This window comes from Stegodyphus dumicola, chromosome 3 (assembly GCF_044657685.1).
Source record: "Stegodyphus dumicola isolate Sdum_Otavi_A_Nest chromosome 3, ASM4465768v1".
Taxonomy (NCBI): Eukaryota; Metazoa; Arthropoda; class Arachnida; order Araneae; family Eresidae; genus Stegodyphus; species Stegodyphus dumicola.
In genome coordinates, this window is record NC_140770.1 from 263693067 (window position 1) to 263719269 (window position 26203).

Here is a 26203-nt window from a genome sequence, read left to right on the forward strand (position 1 = left end):
CTGTCTTCACTGTTGTAGCTTGAAGGTTGTATTTTTGATTGTTTCAACGTGTTTATCGTGGTTTTTCGACGACTGTAAACGTGTCTTAGGAACTTTCGTGCATAATACTAGCGAATAAATTGTGTTTTGATTCTTCATCAAATGTTATCGTCAAATACCCCAAATCCACTAACCTGTATAATTGAACAATACGCATACAACAAGCGTTTTCGAAGACGGAAGTGTAACAGTTTAGTTTTAGTTGAGGGAAAATTAAATTTCAGATTGACTTTAATCTCTTGCAGCATTTTCCTTTTATATCATTTTTTTTCTTTCTGTAACTGAAAAGAAATTCAAGACAATAAATAATAACATTTACTGAAAATTTTGAAATTTTGCAAACTTTTCTTGATAAATTTCTAACTAAACTCGAAATTTTGTGTTCAGTGCATAAATGCTATAACATAAAATGAGAAATAAACAATCTCTTATGATAAATCAATGTTGATCTCTACACTGCACTTCTTGTTTTTAATACCGCTAAAACCCTCTAAAAATCTTTTAGGAGAGTAAATTAGACTTTAGATCTGATTACTGATGGTAGCATGACAGGAATTGTGCTTTTCCAGTTTTAAGATTCAGAAGAAACGTAAAAAAATTGCTAAAGAATCAAAGCGCAGAATCAGAAATAGACGAGTAATAAAAAAATGAAACAATTTTGAAAACAGTAAAAATTTATGAAATAAAAAAACAGGCCAAAGCATTCAAAACTGAAGCATTTATGGTAAACATACAAAAATAGTTAAACTTCAAAGCCTTGTTCTGTAAGTGGACTGTAAAAGTGAAGAAGCGTAAGCAAAAATAACCTACAACAAAGCACAAAACAGGAAGTTATTAAAGCAGTAATCAAAATACGATGACTATCTGTACTACTCGAACTGTAGTTGGTAAAAGATACCGAGGAAGGATGTTGCGAAGAATGTTGTTTGCACTCCAGTCTTAACACAAGCGGATATTCTTCTCAAAGGATTTATGTAAAAGGCTTTAAAAGAAACGCGTGCATGTGCTTTGCCAGAATAAATAACCTAACCTACCTAACCTAAATTAAGGAAAGTGCAACGAACTCTTTATCGTGCATTCAATTGAAGAGTGTGGAATATCCGAAATTGAATTTAAATTTTTTTTTAATTATTACTATTAGCTCACACTCTCCCTAAATTTTCAATCGTTAATAAAATACTTTTTATTTATCCACTCAAGTTCAATACATTTCTTAAACTTGTAGTGGATGACGTTTGATGTTAATACAGTTTTTTCACATATTAAAATTTTTTATTTAAAATTATTTGTTTGTATTTTATTTTTATTTTATTTTTAAAATTTTTCTTTGTTGACCTAAGTAAAAATTGACTTTTTTATTTAATTAATTAAGTTTTAATTGTTAATTAAGTACTTTTTATTCATCCACTCAAGTTCAAATACATTTTTCTAAACTTGTAACGGATGACACTTGATATTAATACAGTTTTTTGTCATATTAAAGTTTTCTTATTTTTTAAATTTTTAATTTATCCATATTAAAATTTTTTAAATTTTTTATTTAATTTTTATTTATTTACTTATTTATTTATTTTGTATTTTTTAAATTTTGCTCTATTGACCTAAGTAGGAATTGACTTTAATTTTTTTTATATTTCTTGTTCCTGTATTAACGCAATTAATAATATAGGTAGAACGTAATTTATTTTGCGTTAACATATTAGCGTGCATATTATCAGTCAGAAATGCTAAATCTCTCAAACTGGCAGTCTTCTTGTATCAACTATAAATGGTTACTCAAGGAAAGCTGACTACTGAAATGTCCAAAATTAAAAGCACACATCTTTACACAGTTGTAAGAGGCGAAAAAGTATATACACAGAGCTGGAGGAAGCTGTAAAACTCAAATAATGAAATGCTTTTGTTTTTGCATACTTTAACGGTACTCCGTTCCCTCTCTAACCTCACAAAAAATGCCTGTGACTATATTATGACCAGTGAAAAGCTGAGATCCCTGATTTCAAGCAATATCCGCTTCAGAACGTGTCTCGGAAACCGTCTGTAAGTCTCGAAACGGCATTTTCCGTTGAATCACTAAAAGCGTTCTATCCCTTTTCAGATCGTTTCTATCAAATGTTATCGCCCTGTACCTTTGTTAAAGGAATTCAAAACTAAATAATAAATTAAGAATCTACATGAATGTATGTATATTTCTCACATTGCGAAAAAACAATGGTATCTAAACGCATCAAATTTTGAACAATGTAGTTCAACACCCGAATATGAACACTCGAAAGCCCAAATTAGGAATTTGTTTTATTGCGCATTTCATGTACTGTGAAACTTTAACGAATTTTGATTAAGAAACTCAACGCTTTCAAAGCGAGCAATGGCAATACTGTACGGAAAAAAAAAAAAACTTTTTTACCTCAAGCGCTAAAGACTGTCTGTCGGAAATTCTAAAGATATGCTGTTTTCATATATTTTTAGGCCAAATGGACATTAGTCCGAGTGCTCTCGAAACATGTTTAAAAAAAATGGCCCTTTGGGCGCAATATAAAAATATTTATTTATATCATTTTTAATTGCATTTTTTATATGGTAAACGTGCTACGCACGTTTTGAAAAATATTTCAAATGTCAGAGCTTTTCCTGTCTTCTTCTTTCCTTTTTCCGTTTGTCCTTAAAAGTTATCGCACTATTCCATTTTTCATGTTGTTAGATATGTTGTAGAGACATTTGGTTATTTGGAAGCTCGAGAGATGAAAAACGAGCGACGCCTTCACCGGGTATCGAGCCACGGACCTCTGGAATACGCGCCAGCGTGCTGACCACTACGCTACGAAGGCATGCGAAGAAGGCGGGAGAAATACTTTATATACTACCCCTTTTAAAGGGCGACTGAGGTTTTTAGGGGAATCAATCGCCAAATCCTGGGTATGGAGAATCATCATCCACCACCTTTTCAGTTTGGGCACCATTATAGAGACATTAGGTATTTTGGAAAGCAGAAGATGATGAAAAATGAGCAATGTCTTTGCAGGGAATCGAACCACGGACCTCTGGAATACTCGGCCAACGTGCTGACCACTACACTACGAAGGCATGCTAAGAAGGCAGGAGAAATACCTTATAATGTTATACTGACTGACTGGCTTTCAAAAAACAAGTTCATATTGGCTACGACATTTACAAACTGTGTTTTAAAATAAAAGGAATTATAAATACGAGTTTCAGGTAGGTGTACTACCAAATATGCAACAAAAAAATTCAATTTAATTCAGAAAGAGAAAAAAATAGTAAAAGTACAAACTTATTTTTGTTTTTATTCAACTTATGAATCTGGCTTATTAAGGTGAAGGCAGAGCTATCTGCCTAAGGGAAATGATGCCTGAGTGGAGGACGCATTATGGAAAAGTGACTTATATTCACATTATATATGGGTAAAACAATGAAACCTTTAAGTGTAACCAAATCGCTCATCTGGATTTGAACTCGAGGTAAGAGTGTTGAGCGATGCGGATTCTTTATTTCTTTGTATGTGTAAAACTGATATTAGATTGTCATAGTAAGTTTTTTTATCAACGGGTAGTTACGTCTTAGTCTGCATGTAATGATGCAGACAACTCATGTACTAAAAACAAGTGTTATTTTTAATAAGATTTTGCGTTATTTATTTTTGTCTCTACAATGTTCGGCAGCTGAAAATGTTTAAAGCAGCTGATTAGAAATTGCATTCTAGAAGTACCTAAAATCTCCCTCCTTCTAGCATGCCTTCGTGATGTAACGGTAGCACACTCGAAGCGTAATCGAGAGGTCCAGGTTCGAGTCCCGGCGAAGGCATTGCACATTTTTCACATCTCCTGCTGCAAAATTACTTACTCTTAAGTGATCTAAAAGATGGTGGACGACAATTCGTAACAACATGGATTTGGCGATTGGGTCCCCTAATCTCCTATTGCCCGTTAAAGGAAAGAGTATAATAACACATTTTCTCCCTTCTTTCCGCATGCCTTCGAGGCGTAATTAGAAGCATACTCGACATATATTCGAGAGGAGGTCCAGTATTTAAGACTCGGCAAGTTCATTGCAGATTTTTCACGTTTCCTGATAAAAAAAAAAAAAAAAAAAAAGTAAAGAAAAGAAAAGAAAAGAAAAAAAAAGAAAGAAAGAAACTGATGACTCTACATAGTAAATACGTAAAAATATAGTAACAATAATGATTGATGCCAAATTGAAAGAGGAATACAACTATTAATATCTTTTCTGCAAACATTTATGCAATATATAGAATTATGAAGCTTTTTTTAGTTTTTATTAGCAGTGTCTTAAAAAATATATATTCTAATCACACATGAGCTTTAACAGAAGTAAGAAATTCTAAAATGTCAGCTGGTGTTCGAAATGAATGAAGCTAAATGAACAGTAAATGAAAAAACAATAAATGAAGCTTATTTCAGTATGGAAGGCGGATAAAAAAAGAAAATGAAATAACTTCATTTCTTTTATTATTTTAGGAAATTGGAGAGCCGATGTCGATTAACTTGATCATTATATCGTAAGGTTCGTTCTAGACAGAATCAAATATGTAAGCACTTTAAAAAAAGAAAGAAAATGTCAAAACTCGAACGTTTTCATTAACTGTCGACAAGAGCCAATTTTCGGAAATAGCGCGCTGGCTAGTCGTTCAGCTTCCGCCTTTAAGTGCTTCATTTATTGAAACAAACATTTATTGATCAAAAACTGTTTGGAGCAGATCCAGCCACAGATTGAGGTAATCGGCCGTGGAGCTCATAACGCATGCGCGGGTTCTGCAGCTGACTCGGTCCGCTTTTCTTAAATGTCCGATTTGCTAGACAAATAATTAACTCTAAACCAATCGAAATCTTGATGTAGAGTATAAACAGCATGTAAGTTGTGTCGCACCGCAGCACGAAAATAACTTCTAAAATGAAAAGTCTGTAAAAGGCTTATTTCCCGTTTTTGTTCTGTATGTGAAGGGCATACCTATAATGATTTGAAAGCAAAACAGCGTCGCATTTAAGGCAAACCCGAACTTTTTCTTCAAGTGTGTTAGCAAACCACGACTTGAGAGCCCCACGGCAAAACCACGAATCTACAAATCCACCGATTTTCTACAAAAAAATTTAGGAAATATTTTAGGAGAACGACAATTATTATTTTAACGTAATAATGCTTATGTGTCTCATTCTCTATCCTCTACGATACCGAAGGTCCCGGGTTCGAATCCTGGAGAAAGCATGGTTGTAGCTGTCTGTCCCTTTATAGGAGATAACGGTTGCTGCCTATTAGGTACCTCCACAATAAAATGGCCACCACCTTCGGTCTTAGAAGTAGCCAGTGTCGAAAAAAGACAAAATAGTGCTCGCCGTTCTGGGAGAAAAAATCTGTATCCACTTTTGGCATAGCGAAATATGTCGAGAAACAGTCTATAACATGCATTTTAGTAAAAAATAAAAATGCAATCATTATGAATCAGTATGAACATCAATGATATTCAATACAATATGAACAACAAAATCACCGAGAATGGACGTGTTGCCGTAAATATGAAGTTCATCGAGTTCAAGGCGTCTTAGAAAATTAATAAATTAAAAGGTCGAAGTAATGAATGAAACAGCGGAGCACACATTCTGGGACCCATCGATTTCTCCCCGACTCTCCATAATTATGCAGAACATTAACAGGAATATATATGTTATGGTGAAACACCGAAATCCGGAGAATGTCGGCTTTCACCTGTGAATGTCAACATTCACATAGTCGCTTGGTGTTAAATATTTTCCAAATATTCTTATTTTTGACTTACACCGGTAAAGGTCGACATTCACCATATACTAATGGTGAATGTTGAACATATAAGAATATTATATTTTCTTCTCCGTCATTCAGACACGAAAAAACACACTTGAGACTCAAAATAAGAACTTAAGAACTTAAAACACACAGTACATTCAAAATGAGAAAGTAAAATAATAGAAGTTAAAAACTTACTAAATATGTGATTCAAATCTTATTTATTGAAACAACTTAAATTATTATGACACTTTGAATTGCACAAGAGGCCCTTGCTTTTATAACTGCATTTATTTGTGGAACATTTTCTTTTGCAATGACAGCGTGTACGTATACTCCTCTCTTTTTGACCTACACCAGAACATATCTGTGATTGTCGACATACACCGGTGAGGGTCCGAATGTACAAGAATATAATGAAATATTCGATCTTTCACCGACGCATTTGGTGAATGTTGACATTCTCCGGTGAAAGTCGACATTCTCCAATCTCGATCTTTCACGGTAACACATATACTAACTCGTAACTGTAAGAAATAAGCTAGAAAATCGAGGCCAAAATTGATTGAAGATTCATAGTATTGAAGTTTATACTTTTTACAATGTGTTTTGTAGCGTTCAAAACTGCAGGCTAGCAGTTTCAATTAAAGCCCAAACATCGGCTTTCCCTGCCTTTTCATTGTACGATAAAGTGTTCTGAAGTAATTTTATTTTGAGAGGAACTTTATTTTCATTTAAAGTAATCATGGGGAAAAAGTAATGCAAAAAAAAAGTCTGAGAGCTTTCATATTTTATATTACGCTCAAAGGGGCTTCTTTTTTCATTTACATACACATACACATTTCAACAGCATTTGAGCTAATTTTTTGGGCTGATAATATTTAGAAACAGCCTATCTTTAGAATTTCCGACAAAGAGTCTCGTGCGCTGGAGATGAAAATATTTTTTCCCGTGCAGCAATATCGCAAAATAATTTTAAATTGAGCATATTTTTAGAATTTCTGATACACAGTCTCGCGCGCTGGAGATAAAAATGTTTTTCCTGAACAACTTCGCCATTGCTCGCTTTCAAATAATTGAATTTGTTAATTAAAAATTCGTTAAAGTTTTACAAAATATGAAATAGATAATAAAACAAATTCGAAATTCAAAACTCGGGCTTCTATGTGTCCATATTCGGATGGAGAACTATGTTATTCGGAATTTGAATACGTACCGTTGTTTTCTTCTAGTGCGAAAAACATGCATATATTCATGCAAATTCTTCATGACTTAATTTCTTTAAATATAATACAGGGCGATAACATTTGGTGGCAACAATCTGAAAAGTGTTTCAGACTTTTAAAGTAATTAAAATCCCGAATTGATATTAATAGCCTTTCTGGGCTAAGGCTCGTTTGGGCTAAAAAATCATTTTTTTTTGTTCTGTTCTAATATAGTGTATTTTTGTACAAATTTCTTTAGAGCTGAGTTACAGATTTTACTACAAATGTCTGAAATATTTCTGCGTCTTGGCATCGACGACAGAGGACAGACTGAATGATGGCTTATATCATTTTAAATATATTCTGTAAGAAATTAAAATGCACATTTCTTTTTAATATTCATAAATATATCTCGCACAAATGGCTGAGAACGTAATATATATGTGCATTTTCATTGAATATATTTCATATTCTACTAACAATTATTCATTGTCCCTCTCCCCTCCCTCAAAAAATACTTTAAAAGAAAAAAAAAAAAAATCACGTGAAATTTTTGAAGTGTGAAAAGGAGCGAGAGAAGAAGCCAGACCCATACAGATACATGTGATTGATGTCAAGAGCAATAAACCTTTCTCAAATGTCTCCTGACGCATTTTGGAACTCAGTTACTTCCAAAAATTACCTAAATGACGAACTTAGCAAAAATCGCAATCTTTTCACTGAATGAAAAAAGTGCAAGATTAGTGCAAGTTAATTTTTTACTTTTTAGCATTATTTACCCTAGTAAAATTATTTTCCATGAATAAATTTTGCCTGAAAATAAAGATAAGGTAGAAGTGGGGGAAATCACTCCTCTGCTTGTACGTAGTTCATTCCTTTTTTTTTTTCCTTTCTTTTTTCTTTTCTTTTTTTCTCTTTTTTAACGTAAAAGTTAAGATATAAATGTTAAATTAATATCTATTTCAAATCTTATGATGAGCTTCTGAAAGGCATTCTAAAGAGAAAATTATGGGCTGATGTTGCCAACTGTCATCAAGCAATATGGTACATTTTTCCCTACTTCAACGCGAAAGTTGTTTAGATCAGCGGTCGTCAACCCTTAGGACCACTAAATATATAATTTTATACTTGGCGGACCGCTAATATGAATTTTGAAAGAAAAAAAAAACCTTAAATCAGACATTAAATCTGAGGAATTTACAATATTGATAAAATGCATTAAATCATTTTCATATTATGCAATGTTTAACAACATATTAATACGCAAAAACAATATTCAACTTTCTATTGCAGCCGCTTAGTTGGTATAGTGATCAGCAAAGCTAACTGCGATGCCGAAGGGCCTGGTTCAAATCCCGGAGAAGGCATGGTTGTAACTGCCCGTCCCTTCATAGGAAAGGCAATGGTGGCTCACCTATTAGGTGCCTCCATAATAATGAGACCACCACATCCGGCCTTGTATAGATTAATGGACTGGGTTACCTTCGTAATTGTTCACAATCTGCCATTGGGAAAAAAAAGCTTTCCATTGCATGTAATTCTGATTTTTATTTTTTAATGTAATTTTCAACATTTGGTGTTCAGCAGCATGCCTTTATGGAACTTCAGGTTACGCCCCTGATTATGAGTAATAGTTAAAATACTGTTATCATCTCCCTGATGCACATATTTCGTTCACAGTGAAACATTATATGAAAAGTACAAAAATCGTACCTTCCTTGTACAGAAAGCTTGACATTTCCATATCACTGAAAAGTAACTTCACGAAAAGCAGGCAAACGCGAAGCAATTTCAATAAACTTAAAGTATTATGTCGCAAATTTTTAATTATTGTAAACATAATAATCATCGCTTACGCAATGGTGCCATCGATCAGACAAAACAAAAACGGAAACTTCCAGTGATGCAACCATAAACAAGAATGCAGATGGTTCTCAGAAAAATCAAGTTGCCTATTGACGCGGAGAAAAACTCTGTTATTATCGACTACAATAGCATGTATTACAATAGCATGTTATTATCGACTACAATAGCATGTGTGTGTGTTTCAGAAGGAAAGAGAATTCCAGTTCGCCCTATTATTGATATCGGCAGCATATCTACACTTTCAAATGTCGCTAGATACACCTGAAAAAGTAAATAAAAGTCGCTAAATAGAAATTACGCTAAAAGTAGTAGCTAAAATTAAAAAAACAAAGTATAATGCATATTCCATAATAGGTTTTTTTACTCGTCGTTTTTTAAACTGTTTTCATAAAAATATAACAAATGTTCCAATTTTTCTGCGGACCATCAAAAAGTTTTCACGGACCACTGGTGGTCCGTGGACTACCGGTTGGCGACCGCTGTTTTAGACCATACTGTTTTTACTATTTTCCCCTGCTATTTAGCGATAATTATTTTAGTAATTTAGATTAATGTTTGAAAGACCATATTAGAAGTTCTTCTTCGTATACATTGAATACAAATGAATAAATTCGTAAGAATTATTTTACAAAAGTAATTTTAAAATTAAGATTTTGACTTAATAAGATTTTAAATGCATTCAGAAATATTCCTCTTCTTCCAGTACAAATATGTTTGATTTAATGGTTAAATGGCCCCTTCTAAGAATGTTTCAATCGTCAAAATATCGATTATAAGAAGAGAGATGCAAACAGAATTCACATATCACATTATTTCCATATTCATTAAATTTCTGTTTCCATAATAGGGTTCATGGGTAGAGATATGGGAAATCTCCTATTCATTAAGGTGTTATCATACATATACTATAATATGGTTTCGCTCTAATATAATTCGAGAAGTATGTGAAACTTCACATATGAAAGATACATGTTTTAAATTAAAGCCAAATTATATTATATTTTTTAAATAAATGGCAATATATATATATACTATAAAAAATTCAGTATATTAAGTTAAAGCAAATTTTTTTCATTGGTCAATGACCACAAAATAATTTCTCTGTAAGATTATAAAAATTGCGTAATTTCGTTGAAATAATTATAGTCTATCAAAAAGCCAAAGAATCATATGGGTTTTCTGATGCCAATGATTTTAGAATTTTACACTTAAAAGCATACACGAAGATCATGTAGAACGAAGATATTGTAGAACAACAGGATTTCTATATTCTGTGTGCAAATCATTGTATTGAAAGAAACCCAGAATTCAGAGAAAGATTTTTTCAATATTCTATGTGCAAATCATTGTACTGAAAGAAGTACAGAATTCAGGAACAAAATTTTGCAATATACATTCCATCCAATGAAATTTCAGGTCTGTTAAGCAAATGTAAATTAAACGAACGTAACCAATTATTTGAAAGAAAACGCACATATAAATAAAAACTGTGCATTTTACTAGAGAGATGCTTTTCTTTAGTAGTGACTAGCATTGAAGAAGAGGAAAAAAGAAAGAAAATATTATGCCTTTTTAACATTAGCAAATGCTTCCTATCTGCAGTTAATTTGGTTTGGTTTATTGAGGCAAAGCACACTAGGGTTATATGTCTGAGAGAAGGGAAATCTTCGTGAAGGACTTTCTGAGGGAAACTGGCTCGTATACAAGTTACACATGGGAAACATTTGCACCTTGAAATATGCCCATGAAACCAGCCCATTTGCGTAGAATCAAACCTAGGCCCTGGTAGCCAATTATTAATATATTTGTTTGTTTAACATATTTTACAAAGCAGGATGACGCTATAAAATTATCAACATTTGAATAAACTTATTTCTAGTAGCTGTAAAAGAAAAACAGAAAAATGTTGTCATTAGTTGGACTTTCACTGTGTTTTTAGTCCTTTATTTCAGGCATTTGCACAACACGGAATTTTTAGACAAAATGACGATACTTGAAGCTAGGTGTTTTAAATATGGCAGTGGTTGTCAACCGTGTTCGTCCAATGCATTCCCTTTCACCATTGGTAGCAGATCATTCCCCTTTCCATTCGAAACTTGAAAAATACATATGGTTTCGTTCTACGTGTTCGTGAATATGGAGTAATTGATTATAACACTTGATGAAGAATCAAAAAGCAATTTATTTGGCAGTAAATACTATATAAAGCTTATATATAGCTTTAACCTAACTTCGAGAATATTCCTGAGAAAATTCCTTAAAAATGCTTTCTAGTATGTTCTCGCTCAGCCTATGACATAGCGCCAGCTTTGTCACCAAATATCGCCAAATGGGCGATTTTTTATAGTAGTCTGGCCACAATTTCCTCTTCCCTTAAAGTATGAAATTTCCTCCAAGTTGATGATCCCTGCTGTACTGTCTAAACCGCAAGATCTTTTTTATTAAATTTATCATCTAGAACTGATAACATATTATACATAAACGTTTTTTATTCGAGTGGCAGATTCGGAACAGTTACAGTGTAATGCAGTCCATTAATCTATACAAGGCCGGATGTGGTGGTCTCTTTATTATGGAGGCACCTAATAGGTGTGCCACCATCGCCTCCTATGAAGGGACGGACATTTACAACCCTGCTTTCTCTGGGATTCGAACCCAGGCCCTTCGGCATCACAGTCAGGCTTCCCTAAACACTATACTGTCTAGGCGGCTATACGTAAACTATAACATTTAAGAAGCATACTGGGAATTTTTTTGGCATTCTTCTTAGCTTTTATTTTAATTGGAAACCTATTTACTTAGTTTTACTTTGATGATTAACTGTATGTAGACTATTTAATATTTTTTCTTGGGAATATTTTCTATATGGCAAGTCTGTACTATATATAAACCGTTGTAATGCACATAAAGCCGTTTTGTAATATTTGGTTCTATTTTGAGATAATGTTTTAGTTTCATAATTTATGTCAAAATGAAAATAAAAGTCAGTTTGTATTTTTGTTAAATTTAAATCCATTACAAATCATCCATTTTTCTTCCTCTACCCTTCTTTTCCTACCTTTTCTTCAATCTGCTCTTTCACCAATCAATCATTTCAGTCTACTCTTTGATCAATCAATTATTTCTTCAATCTATCCTTTCTTCAGTTTTTCATCAATTTCCTTCTCCTACCCTTTCTTCAATCACCCTTCCTTCAGATATAATTCAAGGCTGTAATTTAATTAAAAACAAATAAATTATTCAATTAATTATAAATAGAGAATATTCTTTTTAAAAGATAATTTATCCTTATAGAAACATTCGGTTTTTTTTCTGCTGAAAGATATGAAAAATGAGCAATGCCCTCTACGGGACTCGAACCTGGACCTCTCAAATACTTGCCGAGTCTGCTACCCATTACACCAAGAAGGCATGCTGAGAGGAAGGAGAAAATACCTTACACAGAACACTTCAAATCATATATAAAGTAGGAAGAAAAGATGCAAAATAAACAAATAAATAAATAATTTAACTCATATCAGGCAAAATCCTGTTATAACATTCTAGCGTTGTATACTATTATCCGAGTTTCTGTACTCATGCTAGAACGAAACAGTGTTGTAAAGATAACCGTGTTGTACAGGAAGGTACCTGTATGAAGAAATTCTTGTAGTCTCTACTTTTATTTACTGGCATTACCAGGCATGATTACAGACCAACATTCTCTTGAAGCTCCAATTGTTATCCCGTCTGGCTCTTCTGATGAAACTTCAACGTTCTAATCAATACTTTAGGGTACGTTACATTGCATTCAGCCTCTTCTGTAAAATTCTCTAGATCCCGAAATAGCAAGAGAAGCTGCATGGAATTTTAATCAAGTTCTGTCGACTCTCCTAAAATCTATTTTACCGTTGTTATCAAGAAAGTCTACGGAATTATAAGCTCTCCCTCTTAAAGTATTAAGCTCATGAAAAAGAAATAGCATATATTGTAAATACTTTTTTATGCTTTCTACGACTTTTATAAATGTAGATATACGTATCATGGCAGAAACATGAATTTCGTGATTTACGTTTGCAATTTTGAGCCCATCTCTGCTTCTGCGTTTGTGTTTTAAATGTTATCAGACGTATTGAGGATGATAACAATAAAAATAATAATAATAAAAAACCTGCTTGCAGATACACACTGTCATTTATTTCAGTACTTGCTAAGGAAACCATGAAGAATAAATGAATTCCTTTTATACTCTGAATGTCATTGTTTTCTACTAAAAATTAGGCTTCTATGATTTGTAATTCCATTCAGGTATCACTGAATCATATATATTATTTAATATATATTATTTTTCTTAATTTTATTTTATTTACTTTGCGCGCATCTAAAGAATCGTAGTTTTGCATCGCAGCAACGTAGCACTGAAATTTGTAATTTCTTGGAAAATATTGACAGCACTGTAAAAATTATTTTTTTCATAAAGACAATTACTGGGAAATTTCAAAGGAGAAGTCGAAAAGATGGTAAAGCCTTGTTTGTTCATGAAGTAAAAAAAATATAGGATTCATTGTGCTACTTAAGTGGAGTGGAATACTGAAGAGGAATAAATCAAATGAAATATAAAATCAAGCAACCTTAAGTTTTATATTGATAAATTAGCATCTTTGCGTAGTTTTTCTATGAAAGCTATCTCAGATATTATCCTAAATATAAATTGACAATTATTAGATACAAACTATTATTAGATTGAGCTATAAATGGATAATTATTATTCCAGATAATTATTATTATTTTAAATTTTTTCAAATTTTATAAACCGTGTTATGTGTCAGAAACTGCTTCTAAAGCAGGATATGGACACTATACGTTGATACTGTAATTTTGATACTCATATTAGTTTTTACACTATAATTTACTAAAATAAAATGTTTGGACCATATTTAAAGGCTACAAGTTTGGTATTCATAACAATATTGATTTTAACACTATAATTTTCGCCGCCCATACGGTATCGTGGTTAGGTGAGGCGAATGGGCTAACGAAGGGCCCGGATTCGAATCCAGAACAAGGCATGGAAGTAAACTGTCTGTCCCCTCATTGGAGGTAATAGTAGTCGCCTATTACGCGGCTCCATAATAAGATGGCCGGCATTTCTGGCCTGAAAAGGGGCGAAAGCCAAAAAATGGTTAGTGTCTGATGGTTAAATCTGATGTGTACACCACATGATTTCCTTGTATGGAATATTAAATTATACGCATTTTTTTTTGCATTTCATTTAAACTTATTGGATTGAATTAAATCTACTTCGCCGACAGCGCATAAACCACAATAGAATAAATGCATTCTTTAAAATTCACTATTTTTTTACCATAGCGACATTCTGGCGCTAGGTTCACTAAACAGTATTATATTTCGTTCATATTATAACTCAGAATGCACAAAATTTATATCATTTAAAGAATTATCTAATCGTTGCCGCATGTTCTAGTCAAATACTATAATAAAGCTAGAACGATATATAAAAGAAATTAAGCAAACAAAACAAAAAAGAAACAGTTTTTTTACAGACGATTGAGTATTTCTCATTCAATTAATTCAGTTCTCTCTTCGCGACAAGGCAAAAATACATAAAAACTCAAAATATATGTATTAAAAATTACGAAGTAAATCTTAAAACTTATTTCGTCGAAAAAATTACAGAAAGGATTAAGCATAATTTAATTCGCAATAATAAATGAAGGCGTTATCTTTGTTGTTGCGAAGCTATGTTTGTCTAGATTGGCAACAAATCCACTATCCTGCTGTTTCAAATGTAAACAAGCAATGGCCGCCATTAAAAAAATTGTTAGGCTTAGCAGCACTTAAACAACTTTAAAATTGTTGATAATTCTAAAAATATTGCATACAGATTTACTAAAGGCATAGAATACGAAGAATACTTAGAATACGAATATTTATACGAAGAGCACTTAGAAAGCAATGTTGTACTACAAGATAGATATTGTTGTATATATATGCCCGGAGTTGATCTTGTTAAGCAGCTTCATTAGGTTCTTCTCCGTCTCCGTCTCTTCTGTATTAGATGATTGATGTCTCTTAATCAGATATCTGTTATCTTGAGTATAGTTCGGGAATTTTATAAATTTGTGATTTGGCAGAGCGGTGCGCCGAAAGTCCTCTAGAGATTTTGATGGTGGAGGAAGAGGGGTGGGAGTCATTCAGACGTACCGCCCCCCCGTTGTGTTCTTGCCTTACACTTTTCTATATTGCACTTTCTACATAAAAAATTATAAATTTAGAAATGTACACTATTGATTTAAAAATGTATTAAAAATGTTTATGTATTTTCCCTTTTTATTTTATATGATTTCTTTATTACTAGAAAATGCAACTTTATATCAGCTAAGAATTAATTATCAATTTTACAACTCCCTTTTTGTAATCAATGGAATATTCATTATACCGATCAATTGCCCATGCATATTTGGTTATCGACCTCTTTATCATCATTCAACCCCTTTAAAACTTCATCTACATCCAGGGGGTCGATCCCGCCCCTTTGGAACCCTTGGTTTAAAATATCCATCAGCAAACACTTTTCTATAAGAAAAGGAACAATTTAAAAATGCACTTAATTTTTTTAACTGAAGAATACGGATATTTATATCAAAAAGCTTATTAATAGTTCTTTTAAAGAAAAAATCAATATAAGCTGTCTCAATTTTCTTACATGTCAAAGACGAAAATTAAAAAATAAATGTCCTTTTACTACTCTAAAATTGTAACAATTTGTAGTGTAAAAATGTGAACATATAACTCAAATGTTCATTAGTTTAAATATCTATTTTATTTTATTTTAGAAATGTGTACAAACCACATTAAAATAAGTATTAAATAGTTTAATGTTTAAAAATGTTATTAAATGTTTTATAAACATCTTGGGTTTTTATTAAGTATCTAAACAATAGAAATATTTGTAATAACATTTCTTTTTTGTAACAGGTAATAAAATGTAAAATTTTGGAAATCTACAACGATAGATTATTCAAAAAAAGATATTTTTATATATTTATACGAAAAAGAACGTATTTTATTATAAAGGTATGAAATACGAGGTAATAGAAAGTAAACATTGAAATTACAAATGTTGATAACTAAGCCGATCGAAAAGCATAGATTGCGAGACATAATGTTTATTCTAATAAGAAAGTCAATAGAATGTTTTTTACAAAGCCACATTAATTTATATAAGGCTTAATTTTCTTGTATAAATATTTAATATAATTATAATATATATTGCAGATAATAAGTTTTCCTAATTTATATATTTATTTATATATTTATCTAGGGAGATAATTTTATATGAATGAAATTTCTCAAATATCTGCAAATATTTACTCATCCTTATTTTTCTCTTTTCCCTTTTTAACTTAAATCTTCCCTGTTATAGTACCAAATAATATTTTAAATTTTTTATTTGAACCAAATCCTCTAAATATTTAATGCTTACACTGTTATTACTGCTTAGATTATTTCTTTGTTAGGCTGCGTGTTCGTTTTTAAACGTTGTGTCTCGAAAGCAGTAGGATTCCATATGTTACGAAAGGCTTAATAATATGAGAAAAATCCATTTAAAATGCATAAATAAAATTAGATCTCATGACACTTTAATACACATATTTCTCTTCTGGATTGAGGTTCACAATATTTTCAAAAACTCTTATCTAAGGTCCTTTTTCTTTAATAAATATTTTGATTGAATTTCTATAAATAATCTTCGAGTCAATGGAAAATATATATAATAATCTTCTATAAATAATCTTCGAGCCAATGGAAAATATATATATATTAATAATTCAATTTATTGTATATTAATAAAAGAAAAAGCTATTATCTTCGGCAGATTGCACCGAAAACTTTAAATGGCATTTCTTCTAATATCTTTCAGATTTTCACTAACGGCATTAAAAATGAACATGGGAACTGCAGTAGTGGAGTCTTCATTAGAACGCCTGTTAACAGCAGTAATATTATGATTAGAAACCCTGATCGTCGTTTCGTTTTTAATTCTGAGCTTATAGCAATTGAGGAGGGCCTTTAGAATGAATACACTTGCACTGCCTAGAAACATATCTAGATTTTTCCTAGAAGTCAAAGTTCTAGCCAACGTTTGCAAAATTGGCCACGTATTGGTGGCAAGACTTCATTCTCTATTTTCGGCTTTGCAGCAAAAACTCTCTTTCCATCATAATGCACATCTGCAATGGATCCCTTCACATGCAGGCCTCAGTGGCAATGAAATGGCTGATGCCCTATCTAAGGAAGGTACTTCAATGACTCTGACCAGTGGCACCCTTGGAGGTCTGCTCTAGAGTTAAATCTACTGTTTCCTCTTCCTGGTATTATCCTCCGAAACATGGCTGGTACTATGGCAGGTAGCCGGGAGGTTCCATTACTTTTGGAGGTAATCAGGCTCAGAGACTACTTTGACGAGGCTAGTAAGTGGACACCTGAAATGCCTTAAAGCTGACTGAGATAGTAAGATCCACCCCATCTGTAGGAAATCATTTAACTCCTGAACATCTTCTCACTTTTTCAAAAACTTTCACCCTTTTCAAAAAATCTTCCCATTGTAAACATTAAGACAATAGATATTTCTAATGTTAGTTTATCAGAAGAACAAGAAAAAGTATAATTTTAACTTCTCACAAACCCTCAGTTCCAAAGATTTTGGCTCCTATCGAAAACGCTTTCAAGTTCAGTAAAGTTTCAGATTCACAGAAAGAAATGATTAGGCATTTTATCGCTCCTAATATGAAATTCAATAATAAACCTTTGAAACCAAATCTAACCACGAGAGAAAGAGCTACACTGCGCGAAATTCATTCTAACCCGGATATTATCATTTCAAAGACCGAAAAAGGTGGCCAGATAGTCTTCATGGATAAGAACACTTACATAGACGGTGTCACTAAACTCTTAAAGGAAGGACCATATAATCCGATCCCCAAAGATCTTTCACCTTCGGATCTGTCAAAAATAAAAACTGCTTTCAAATCTTTAGAAATGCTTTCAAGCAACTTAAAACATTCGCTTATCCCATCTGTTGCGATTTGTGCCAGATTATATGCTCTTCCCAAAATTCATAAAAGTGGTATTCCTTTACGCCCTATTGTATCAAATTGCAGAATATTTTGCAGAAATTTAACTTTTCGGGTTGTTTATCTGATATCTGCTTATGGCTGTTTGGCTGATATCTACATGCACTATTATGAATCAAAATTGTTTGAAACTTTAAACTTCCCGGTATGGTTCCGCTACGTAGACTATACTTTTACCATGTTTGAAGAGAATAAAGATTATTTAAATAAAGTTCTTTCAACAATGAATTCTATTGATCCTGCTATTCAGTTCACTTTTGAACTTGAGACTTGTAATTGTCTTCCGTTTCTCGACATTCTGGTCACACGTATCACATCCAACTTCAGTACTACTGTTTACCGTAAACCTTCACCGGTTGACCTTCCACCACACTTTAAATCATGTCATCCGACTAAACAAATATTAGCTTCATTTTATTCCTATGTTTTCCGTGCTCTTCAAGTTCGTTCCTCCAAACCATCCCTTAATGAACTAAATTATTTAAAAGCAATAGCTATTGACAGGGGCTTTTCACCCAACATTATTAATCAAGCAGTTAAAAAATTCTCATCTCAGCATACTAAAAGGTACACTCTTGTTTTAGGAGATTATAAAAATTCTGTTGTCATTCCCTTCTTTCCATCAATTAGCTATAAAGTTGCATATATTTTGCAGAAATTTAACTTTCGGGTTGTTTATTCTCCCATCAATAAAATTCCGAGTTCCATACTCAAGGACCCCATTCCGGATAGGAATTCCTGGGGTATTTATAGGCTTCCTTGACAGTGTGGCTTAATTTACATTGGCCAAACTAACAGACCCTTAAAATTTCGAGTTAAGGAACATGAGGCATATGTTAGAAAAAAGGAAACGCAGAAGTCTTCTGTTGCCCAACATTGCTGATTCGAAAATCACACTTTCAATTTTCCTGCAGCCAAAATTATTCGAAAAGCATCTTCTATTGGTGAACTGGATTTTCTAGAGGCATTTCACATTAAAAAAATCTTTCTTTTCTCTCGACCCTAATTCCAAACCGTCTTTGCCTTTAAAGAAATTAAGTTTTAGTTCTGGTGTCATCAACAGATGGCGCCAGTACTTGTCAATCCGCCTTTAAAGAAATTAAGTTTTAGTTCTGGTGTCATCAACAGATGGCGCCAGTAGTTTATCTCCTGTCCAGGCTTTCTTATCTTATCATTATATCTTATCTTGTTCATTTGCGCTTTTGCAGCTGAGGATGATGGTTCGGTAAAATCATCGAAACTAGTCCTGTGGAAATTTGAAAATATAACGCTGATTTTTGTTGTTTGACTTCTAAATTAATCTTCTTACTTATTTGGGACTTGTAAAAGAAGACCTCTTGAAAAGACTTACATTCATTTTAGATTCATTGACGGTCTTTGGACTCATGGATTTGATCTAGTCCCATGGCTAACCAGTTTAGGATAAATAGCAAAAACAACGGTATTATAAAATTCTGCAATTTTTACCAATCCTCAACCAATTTTAAATAGCAAGAGAAGTTGAATACACTTAATGCAACTTGTGGAAAGAAAATTTCTTTTTTAAATATATGTATAACCTCTTTGTAAATAATATTTTAATCAATGCACATAATTTGAAAATGATATATTAGGTTGTAATAGCCTAGCTAAAATAGAGTTCCTTGAAAGCTAGAATACTGAAGAACTAAATAGTGAATATTTGCTAAGCTCTTATATGTAAGTAACATCTCCGGTTAAGGCTCGAAATACCCTTTAATTCCAACTCAAAATATATTTATAGATGGTTCCTCTTGGGCGTACAACAAGCCTCCACTTGTGCTTTAACTCAAAATAGAAAATGTAACCTTATCTAATGTTAATTAAAACTAGCCAGTCAAAGCTGCAAAGAATCAAACTCGCGTAGCTGGCAATTATATAAGGATCACCGGCGTATAATAGCAGGCACGTATTAAGTGCGGACGTAGATTAGCAATTATGGCCGAAAGGCAGAACACGCTCTCCTACTGAAATAACTTAAAGTTTCATTTTTACCATATTTGCATGAAGTGTAATACTGAAAACTCATTCTGGCAGTAAGAAAAAGCTGGGAAGTAAGATGGTAAAGGAAAGGCTTATTCCAAAATAAAAACAACTATTAGAAAATAAAGTAAAATCCTCTAAGGTTGATCTTTTTGTCGGAGTATTTAGCTGAAAATTTCAATAAAGTTTTATTTGGCAGTAATCATGAAAACGATAATTTCTCGTAAATGACAAAGATCTTTTGTTTACAGTATTTCCAAATTTAGTATAATTTTACGTAACGGCTGTTCCAGATAAACTACCAGTAATCATCAATTCTAATGTGACTGCAACTAGACAACTGTATTTTACTAATTCAGAAGTCAAACAACAAAAATCAGCGTTATACCTACAAAATTTTCACAGGACTAGTTTCGATGGTTTTACCGAACCATCATCTTCAGCTGCAAAACCGCAAATGAACAAGATAGGAAATAATGATTAGATAAGATAAGAAAGCCTGGACAAGAATAAGCAAGTGGCGCCATCTGGTCCGGCGATTTTTAAGTGGACTGTAACTCTCAATTAAACTAATTAACAAACTACTCTGTAACATATCTTTATTATACTAATTTTTGGAAGACGCTCAGGCTCCCACCATCACTCTCTGCTTCGCCATTGAAGCCAACTCCCAAGTAATTAACATTCTTTTTGTAAACAGTAATGATGGCAGCGCCATCTGGCTTCAGAGGGACTTAACACTCCCCCGGATTGAAATTACAAAATTTCAAGAAATTATACAAACATTCTTAACAAAGTTAATATACTTATAAACAACATAATATACTATTACTATAACTACAGCTATTACAATACTATAACAATACAATACATATACAAAAATATCATTTCAGTTTTCTATCGGAAGAACGGCGATCTTTGTTATCGCTCTTTTCAATTCTCCTGATTTTGTTTTGATTTTAACCGTTCTTACTTTACTGTCAGATCCATGATAGACTTTAATAACCCGACCTAATATCCATTTGCAAATTGGCAGATAATCCTCCTTGACGAGTACCATAGTACCAACAGAAATATTGTCTTTCTCTATCATCCACTTGTTTCTCTGCTGCAAAGTTCCTAAATAGTCATTTGACCATTTCTTCCAAATAATTTGAACTACTTTCGTTGTTCTCTGCCACCGGCTTAACCGATTTTCATTTACGTCTATTATCATTGGCTCCGGAATCGTCTGTATTGATCTCCCTATTAAAAAATGACCTGGGGTCAAAACGTCATAACAATCAAAATCATTGGAAATAGCTGTAAGAGGTCTCGAATTTAGTATTCCTTCTACCTGCACAATTATGGTTTCAAACTCCTCATATGTAAAACGCAAATTTCCTATCGTTCTCTTTAAATGATACTTTACGGACTTTACACCGGCTTCCCATAGCCCTCCGAAATGAGGGGACTTGGGAGGTATAAAGTTCCAGTCTATTCTTTCGGACGTGAAATATGAGGCCAAAGTTTTATCAGGAAAATTAATTACATTGTAAAATTTCTTCAACAGAGAATTTGCTCCTACAAAATTAGGGGCATTATCAGTGAATATTTTCGCACATTTGCCACGTCTGGCCATGAAACGCTTAAGAGTGGCAATTAAAGCACTAGAAGTTAAATCTGACAAAGGCTCAAGATGAATAGCTCGTGTCACAAAACATATACATACACAAATATAAATTTTATTTAGCACGCCCTTTCTCTGATGCTTGTAAATCACATGAAAGGGACCGCATAGATCCAAACCTGAAACACTAAATGGGGGTAATCTATTAACTCTCTCGTATGGCAAATTGCCCATAATCTGTGAAGACAAAATCGGTTTGCATTTAAAGCACGTCACACAATGATGTACTGTTTTTCGCGCCAAATCTCTACCACCTAATGGCCAAAATTTTAAACGTACTGCATTCAATAATCCTTGGGGGCCAACATGCAATAATCTTCTGTGCACACTAGAAAAATAAATCTTACTTAGCTTAGAATGTTTTGGTAGGATTGCAGGATATTTCTGAGAAAATGGTAAAGAAGCTTTTTCAAGACGGCCGCCAACGCGAATTATTCCTTTACGATCAACAAAGGGATGTAAATTTTTTAAGTTACCTGTTATGTCCTTTTTACAAAATAGAACCTTCTGCTCATGCTTAATAAGCATTTCCTCAGCTATTCTTACCTCCTCTAGTTGAAGAAGGCCTACCTTTCTTGATTCACCTTTCCTGCAATTACAAATGAACCTAAAAATATAACAAAGAACATTAATTATTCTATAATAATTGTTACTAATATTCAAGAGTTCGTCTAAAACGTTAGAGTTCATGTCAATCAACATAGTTCTCTCAGAAATGTCATTAATGTCACTAGAACTTTTGCTTTCTTGCACAAAGGACTCCCTTTCATTTGGTGTTAGGTTCTCAACCTCTGGAACTATTGGTTGTAAGCACTTGTAGGGAAGATGCGGCTCTGTAAAAAATTCTGCACAAGTCCACCACTTAGAATTGTGCACTAGAGAAGAGGCACTAACTCCACGCGTTAGAAGATCGGCTGGATTGTCTTTGGTTGAACAATAAAACCATGAATCTGGATTAGTCAACTTCTGAATCTCGTCGACGCGATTTTGAACGAAAATCTTCCATCTCCTGCTTGATCCTTTGATCCAATACAGTGTAACTTTGGAATCACTCCAAAAAAAGATATTAGATGAACCTTTACGATCTAGAACTTTTTTAACTTCCGTTCCCAATCTTGCAGCAATCAGTGCACCCAGCAATTCAAGTCGAGGCAAGGAAACTTTTTTGACAGGTGAAACTCTGCTCTTGGAAGCCAGCAAATTCACAGAAATTTTTTCTCGATTCTGTACCTTTACGTAAACGGCCGCACCATACAACTTTTGACTTGCGTCAGAAAAAACATGTATCTCTATATTTTCATCACATGAATCCAAAGCAAATCTTGGAACACTAATGTTACTAAGTTCTGAAAGCTCGCTACACCACTCAGACCACTCGTCGTTCAAATCAGAAGGAAGCTCTTCATCCCATGGTAATTTACGTAACCATAGCTTTTTGTAGTAAAAGTTTTATTCTAACAGTGAATGGTGTAATGAGTCCAAGAGGATCATATATTTTTCCAGCTGTTTGGAGGATGAAGCGTTTCGTACTTTCCTTTCTCCTCGAAATTTTCATCAAACAAGAAGTCTCTGTACTCAAACTGTCTTCCTGAATGTTCCATTGAATTCCTAATACCTTCAGTATCTTTTCATTTGAGCTTATGGGATGAATATCAAAATTTTCTTCTTCCCATTTTTTAGCTAAATGATAATCATTCGTCACCCATTTGCGTAGATTCATCCCAGCTCCATGCATAATTTCCTTTGCTTCCCTTGAAGTTTTTAAGGCTTCTGATACATCATCTGCTCCTGTAACAAGATCATCAACATACATACATGTATCAAGAATTTGAAAGGTATCGAGATACACATTTCTGTACTTTTGGATATGCAGCTTTATAGTTGCCGCTAACAAAAAAGGACTGGAATTAACACCAAAGAGCACACGCTTAAATCTATACACTTCTAGCTGATCGTCGGTATTCTGCAAAGGTGTATCAATATTCTTAACAAATAAAAATCTAACTGCATCTCGATCTTTCTCAACTAACACGATCTGTAAAAATGTCTTTTCGATATCTCCTAAGATTGCAACTCTATTAAGTCTAAAATACATCAGCAAGTGAAATATATTTTGATTCATATTAATACCTGGCCACAAACAATCATTCAGGGACAGACTACCTATTTCATGTGAGCTCGCATCAAATACAATACGCATTTTTGTTGTAATGCTTTCTTCTCTATAAACTGCCTGATGCGGCATATAAAAAACTGGCTTGTTTACTGGTTTCGTAGAATCTAATACTCTTTCTATTATCCCTTGATTTAGGTACTCTTCTAAAGTTTTTCTATATTTCAGGTATAATGTATTATCATGCTGCATTTTTCTCATCAGGATTTTTATTCTTTTTTCTGCGACACCAAAATTGTCGCCTAAATGTTCCCAACGTTTCTTCCAAGGCAGACTAACAATATAACGACCATCTTTGAAACTAACAGTTTTGTTGAATATCTCTAATGCTTTATCTTCATCGTAAGAATTGGGATCATCTCTGATACCAATTGATTCCAAATCAAAAAACTTCTTCAACTGTGCTTCGACATTGTCATAAATTAACCCACAATGCATTAATTGTTTCTCATGTGGTAAATCTTCAATGCTACCGCTTACCAAATACCCAAATGCTGAATTTTGTAACACTAAATTTGTATTTGGTACATAAATTTGCCCGGATCTTATCAAATCGAAAAATATTTCAGATCCTAAAAGCAACTGAATTTTACCCGGTTTGTGAAAGTCTGGATCAGCTAACGTAACTCCTTGTGGAATCTCAATATTACAGACATCAATTTGTCTAGAAGGCATCAAATGAGTAATTTTCGGAATTACGAAAAAATCTAGTTTACGACTGTATGTGTTTCCTCTATTTAAAATAACCGCACTTATTTTTGACTTCACCGTTGTTGAAATCCCAGATAAACATCCTACTGATAGGTTTACATTTTCTCTTTGCAAATGAAGCTTCTCAGCTAATTCCGATGAACAAAGATGAATCATACTTCCACTGTCAAGCAAAGTTCTGGCTGGAAATATTTCTCCTTCATTTCCCTTAATATAAACAATCGCTGTCGATAGTAGGACTCTATTAACTGCATTACAATTTTTATTTACATTAGCTGTCATAAAACACTCGCTATCCTTATTTATAAATGGCTTTGCGTGAGCGTTCAGTTTCGCTACTTCCGTAGACGAACTGGCGTCTGACTTTTGATCCGACAGAGAGGCGATATCGCAACTCTCTCTATTTTGGGAAATCGAAACTTTTTCTCGCTCATGACACAGTAACGAATTGTGCTTTTTTCTGCATACCCTACAAGAGTAATTTGAAGGGCAATTTCTCACTCCATGATTTCCAAAACAGCAGAAACATAAGTTGTGTTTTTTAACATACTCGACTCTATCCTTTAAGCTGAATTTTTGAAATTTAGGGCATTTAAATAATTTATGTTCCACATTACACAGTTTACAAATTAAAGCACGTTTTTCAGTCACACATGAAACCATTGAAGAAACCTTTGATTGACTTACTGAAGCTTTTGATTTAGACATTACTGGAATTCTAGAAGCGTTTAATGTCCTCGCGGGATCCTTTAGAAATTCTAATAACTCTGTAATGTTCGGTATTTTTTCTTTCTTTAAATTCCTTTCCCACCATAACTTAGTATTCTGATTAAGTTTCTGGCTAAGAATAAAGGCAAATATAGCGGATGAAACCCCATCTAACTTTTGTTCTAAACATTCTAACGATCTTACAACTTCACTTGTAACATCAATTAAATTTAGAATCGCAGAAGCTGACTCGTTTTGAATAACGGGAATACTCATAAATCTTTTAAGATGAGCATACACTTGTTCTCTAGGATTCGAGTATCTTTCTTAAAGAAGAGACCACGCTAACTTATAATTATTATCCGTTATAGCTATCGTTTGGATAATTCTAAAAGCATATCCTTTCAGTGCTGATTTCAAATATTGCAATTTTACAGCATCTGATAAATTTGGGTTTTGATCAATACTCGCTTTAAAAATGTCCTTAAAGGAAAGCCAAGAATGCATTTCTCCTGAAAATGTCAGTAACGAAATCTTAGGTAAACGCACAACAGTATTTTCAGAAATTACTGCATTTTCTACTTTATTTTCTTTAACAACGTTCGACAATCTATTATTTATTTCAAACTCTATATCAATAATACTACTATTAATTTCATCTTGCTCACTGAAGATTTTTTCGATATTTTCTTCACTACTTAAATTGATAATAGAATCAAAAATATTATCGAATTCATTTTGAAGATTGTTAAATTTAGTTTTTAACAATTCTAAATAACTAACACTTAAATCTGGCTCACAAAGTTTCTTTTGCAACTTCGATAAGATAGTTTTTTGAGTTCTCTTTTTAGTGAGAACATCTTTCAGTTTCGTAGCCATTTTCGCTACACTTATCAAT

General features: G+C 33.1%; 1 protein-coding gene across 4 annotated transcripts in view; it reads left to right on the forward strand.

Moving 5' to 3' along the window:
- Stacl (SH3 and cysteine-rich domain-containing protein) overlaps nucleotides 1-26203 on the forward strand; it is a 512710-nt gene that overhangs the window by 209694 nt on the left and 276813 nt on the right. The gene's annotated exons all lie outside the window — the stretch shown is intronic.